Source organism: Sinocyclocheilus anshuiensis, unplaced genomic scaffold, assembly GCF_001515605.1.
Source record: "Sinocyclocheilus anshuiensis isolate Anshui unplaced genomic scaffold, SAMN03320099.WGS_v1.1 scaffold50, whole genome shotgun sequence".
In the NCBI taxonomy this organism is placed as follows: domain Eukaryota; kingdom Metazoa; phylum Chordata; class Actinopteri; order Cypriniformes; family Cyprinidae; genus Sinocyclocheilus; species Sinocyclocheilus anshuiensis.
This window is the reverse complement of record NW_015542382.1, coordinates 815,542-820,839: the sequence shown is the minus strand read 5'-3', so window position 1 is coordinate 820,839 and position 5,298 is coordinate 815,542.

The following is a 5,298-nucleotide window of genomic DNA, read 5'->3' as shown; positions in this document are numbered from 1 at the left end:
GGCTCCACCCTGGCCCCCCGGATCCTCGGCATCCCCCTGGCTCGTTGGCTCTCCGTCTCCGCCTCTGTTATGGCTGTGGCCTGGGTCCTGCTGAGCTCCTCCTGCTCCGGGTCCCTCCTGTCTCCTCCCTGGCCCCTCCTTCGTCGCCCCCCTGGTCTCAGTCTGCCGGCCTCCTCCCAGATATCCGTCCTCCGCCAGAACCTCTACCTGTTGTGGTTTCTCCCTCTGTGTCCTTATTTGGTTGTTCCTGTTCTCATTATTAGTTAATCACCTCATTGTGCTCACCTGTCTGCCCCTCGTTATCTGCCCTATATCAGTTCCTGTCTCTTGTATTCTAGTTTGTCGGTTATTGTTGATGTCTACTCTACTCCTTGTGCTACGTGTAATTACCCTGTCTGGATTACCTGTTGTGAAGTTATTAAATATTATTGTCTTCGTCGTCCTGCCTGATCTCTAGCACACCCGCCCGTGACAACTTCATGGTGCTTACTTACAAAGTACATTTTCTGTATTAAAATTGCATTGTAACATTCCTATGGAAGTGTAACATATGTGTAGTATATGTTTGTCTGTAAACTGATGCTTATGTACACCCTCTCCTTTTTTCTTTTTCTTGTTCTGTCTTGTTGATGCATGTGAAATAACTTATCTTGACAATAACTGTGGAACACACACTATTTATTCACTCATACACTTATTTATCTAACACACATACTCAGTCTACATTCCAATTTGCACATAATATACATGTAAATACAACTGTCTATTGTTATATACCTGTACATACAATTGTCGATTTGTATATTTTTATACCTTATTTACTTGTTCTATTTTTTATTATCTGTGTTTTTTTGTCCTGTCACTGTCATTCTGTTACACTGTGGAAGCTTCTGTCACGAAAAAAAAATCCTCGTATGTGTAAACATACCTGGCAATAAAGCTCATTCTGATTCTGATTCTGATTCTGAAATGTTTTTTGTTATACAGTGGGATATGGCATTATGCACGCTATTTGTTATGGAAGCTCATTTCCGCAACTGGATAAAAAAAAAAAAGGTTATTTGTGACATTTTGTCTCACAATTCTGACTCTTTTTCACATAATTGTGAGATATAAACTCACAATTGCGAGTTATAAAGTCTGAATTGCGATAACTCACAATTCGGACTTTTTTTCTCAGAATTGCGAGTTTATGTCTCGCAATTCTGACTTTATAACACGCAATTACTAGTTATAAAGTCAGAATTGTGAGATATAAACTTGCGATTCTGACTTTTCTCAGAATTGCGTGATATAAGCTCACAATAGCGAGTTATAAAGTCAGAATTGTGAGATATAAAGTTGCAATTCTGAGAACATATCAGCCCGCCCCCCCAAAAAAAAAAATTGGACTTTAACTCGCAATTGCATGTTATGAAGTCAGAATTGCGAGATATAAACTCACAATTGCGAGTTATAAAGTCAGAATTGTGAGATATAAAGTCACAATTACGAGATAAAAACTTCAGACTTTTTTTTTACAGAGTTTGTATCACGCAATTATGAGAAAAAATTTCAGAATTCTGAGATAAAATCGCAATTACCTTTTTTATTTTTTATTCAGTGCCGGAAACGGGCTTCCATAATTTGTTGACAATAAAGCATCAAAAAACTTTTTGTAAAGAGCAATAAAAAGTATGTAAGAAACACACTAGTCATCAGTGTTGTTATCATTAAATAAAACTAAAATTATTCAAAACTGTTTTCAGTAATTGAACAAGCTGAGATAAAAAAATAAAAAAATAAATGATGTATGAGGCCTATTATTATTAATTATGTATGAAGTTTAAAGTGAAGTACTAAAATTAATAAAACAAACTAGGATAAAAAAGTACAATGACAAAGGCACATGAAATTACTAATTTTAGTAATTAGTACTAATGTCACCCTGCAGCCCAAGACTGGTTGCCCACTGAAGCTAAGCAGGGTTGAGCTTGGTCAGTACCTGGATGGGAGACCTCCTGGGAAAGCAAGGTTGCTGTTGGAAGAGGTGTTAGTGAGGCCAGCAGGGGGTGCTCACCTTGTGGTCTGTGTGGGTCCTAATGCCCCAGTATAGTGACAGGGACACTATACTGTCAAAAAGCACCGTCTTTCGGATGAGACGTTAAACCGAGGTCCTGACTCTCTGTGGTCATTTAAAAATCCCATGGCAGTAGGGGTGTAACCCCGGTGTCCTGGCCAAAACTGCCCCCCCTGGCGTCATGAAAACAAATTCCTCGTATGTGAAAACATACCTGGCAATAAAGTGGATGCTGCACACTGGTGGTGGTTGAGGAGAGACCCCCCCACATTATTGTAAAGCGCTTTGGGTGTACAAAAATACACTATAAAGTGCTATATAAATGGATCATTCATTCATTCATTCATAAATATAGTGAAAATGACACTAATCATCCCTTTGAATTAGTCCATCAATTAGAGTATAAACAGATCACAAATTATATGCAAATGAGCTTTTAACCAATGACTCTGTTCTTTCTTGAAGGGCATGATTCATCAAAATGGACTTTAAAACACTGAAGAATAAACCTCAGAAGTTACAGGACAACTTGTGCCCCCTTCAGATCCATCCCAGTTGATCTGTGTAAGGTACCATAAATACAGCTGTTTTCATTCATTCTGATGCCTCTAGATGGCTTATTCCCCTTTTGGCATTCCGTTTCTGGCAAGATTTCCACCAAATGTTTTTATAGGCATATGAGACACTTACTAGTCTGCAAGAGAGTCAGAGACAAAACACAGCCTTTTGTTCTCAGGTTTGTAGATGTGTGAGGGTGATAGGAGGATGCCGAAACGCTATGAGAGAGATCGCTGATTCAGCTATATGAATAATGCATAGATGTCATTGGAGTTGATTCAAGAGCTTAGCGTATTTACTCACTCACTGGATTCGAGGCCAGTTATCGAAGCCTCTGTTTGTGTGTGTGTGTGTGTTAAATATGAAGACAAACAGAGACTTCAGCTGATAATGAAATCATTGTGAGGCATAAACAGCACCAACACACAGACCGTTAACTCTTAAAAGTGATGTAATGGGGTATTGAGTGAGCAATTATCTGCATTAATTAATTTGTACGTTGACTCAGTTTGCATTTGCATTCTTTTTAGCTAACCACATTCATCCCCACACTGTCGGAATAACTAAATATTCAGTCTGAATAATAGAAGAGTAGAGCAGGCATAATTGTTATGCTCAACATCAATATTATTAAACAAATACATACACTGCGATTTAAAAGTTTAATTAAAATTTTTAAAAGTGACAGTAAAGACACGTATAATGTTCCACAAAAAATATTGCTTTAAACATTGATAACAACAAGAAAAATGTATTAAACACCAAATTTAAAAAAAATAAAAAAATAGCATTTGTATTGCAGTATTATTATCCAATGTGTACTTGCAAATATCAATTTGATTATCTAGAAACATTTTTAATGATATATATATATATATATATATATATATATACACTTTATAAGGCCTATATTATGAGGCCTAAAAACCCCAAATTTTTTATAGTATTATTGCTAACATACAGTACAGACAAAAAAGTAGAGACTAGAATTAGCAACACCACCATTGGTTTGATTGAATGCATGAAGAGAATACATGAAATGAGTCTGCCAAGTGCATAAATGTAAAATGTAACTGTACAGTACAAATAATCCTGCTCCTCTCTACGCTTCAAATAAGTTATACTTGCAAATACAGATTGGTGAAAGTCACAGTCTACAGAGAAGAACAAATTTCAGGCTTAGACCAATATACAATTGAATAATAAAAGCATACATGTCCACTCACACTCTTTTGTACATGCAGATGAACTCATCTACAGTATAACATACACATACTAAAATCAACGTCACATATCACATATTCAGGATTGTTGGAGAGCAGGCATAATAATTTGGCCCTTGAAATCCAAATTGCTCAAAGCCTTTGGTCGTTACTGCCCTGTAATGTACATTCCTTTACATGCCATGGACACTTTCATAGACCTAGCACAAGATAGTAGCACCTTCATACAATGGCATACTTTCTCTCTCTTTGAATACTAAGAGCTTCTATGTGAGGTGCACAGTGATGCGTGACTTTTGAAGGACACTCTGTAAGAATCACTACAGTGTTCTAGCAACGCTCTTACACTCTAAATTACATTGAAATAAAAGGAGGAACATACCTACTTATAACTCTGACCTCCTGCTTCTAATGGATACATGGATCTGGAAAGTAAAGAAAGAAATGTTCAACCCAGTAAAATAAAAAATAAAAAACATCCACACAATTGCAGTAATATTCAATCAAGGCCACACTCGTTCCAAGTGCTCTTCAGTTTATACTGTACCAATGCTCCATTGATCGTGTTATTTGTGGGATAAGACATCTTTGACAGGATTTTACTAGCAGAGTAGTGTGTCATTGGACAAAATTGTGCTATTCAAGATCATTAGATGACATAAAAAGCTTTAAATATACAAAACTCAGATATTTTTAGCATAAATATGATCACACAGCAGCACATACTGTATATAATGTACAGTAGATGCACAAAATTACTACATACTACATACAATTACTACATACTTTTAATGATTTGTTGACAACACAAGGTAAATTACAAACACGTATGCAAATGAGTGGATGCATTAGTCTTCCACAAAAGGGCTCTACAAAGACTTTTTAAAGGCACTAGAAAGGTCTTCTCTACAAAAGCAGGCAGTCAGTTCTCACAATGCTACAAAAACACTCAAAATTCAGCACGCACTGTCATCTTCTTCACCGATTCATTCTTGACAGAAGTGCAAAGAGAAGGAAGATGAAGAATGGGATGAAGAAGAACAGGATGAAAAAGAATAGCACAGTTATTATTAAAGCAGAAGCAGACAGACTGAAGACGAGCTGGGATGTAAAAGACAATGGGAATGATTCGAATGGACAGATGGAGTCCTTTAAAACATCCGAGCTCATGTATTGTTTAGCACATTTAATTTATAATGCACATTTTTTGTGGTCTTCAGAGTATAGGGGAAAAAGTTGGGTGAAACATTTCAACAGTTAATAGTAACCAAGATTTGCTAATCGATTTTAGCAATTGAATAGTGCAACCTAGGTTGAGATTTGGAGCAGGATGCAATACATCAAACATCAACACACACACACACACACACACACACACACACACACACACACACACACTTAGCTATCTAAATGGGGACATTCCATAGGCGTAATGGTTTTTATACTGTACAAACTGTA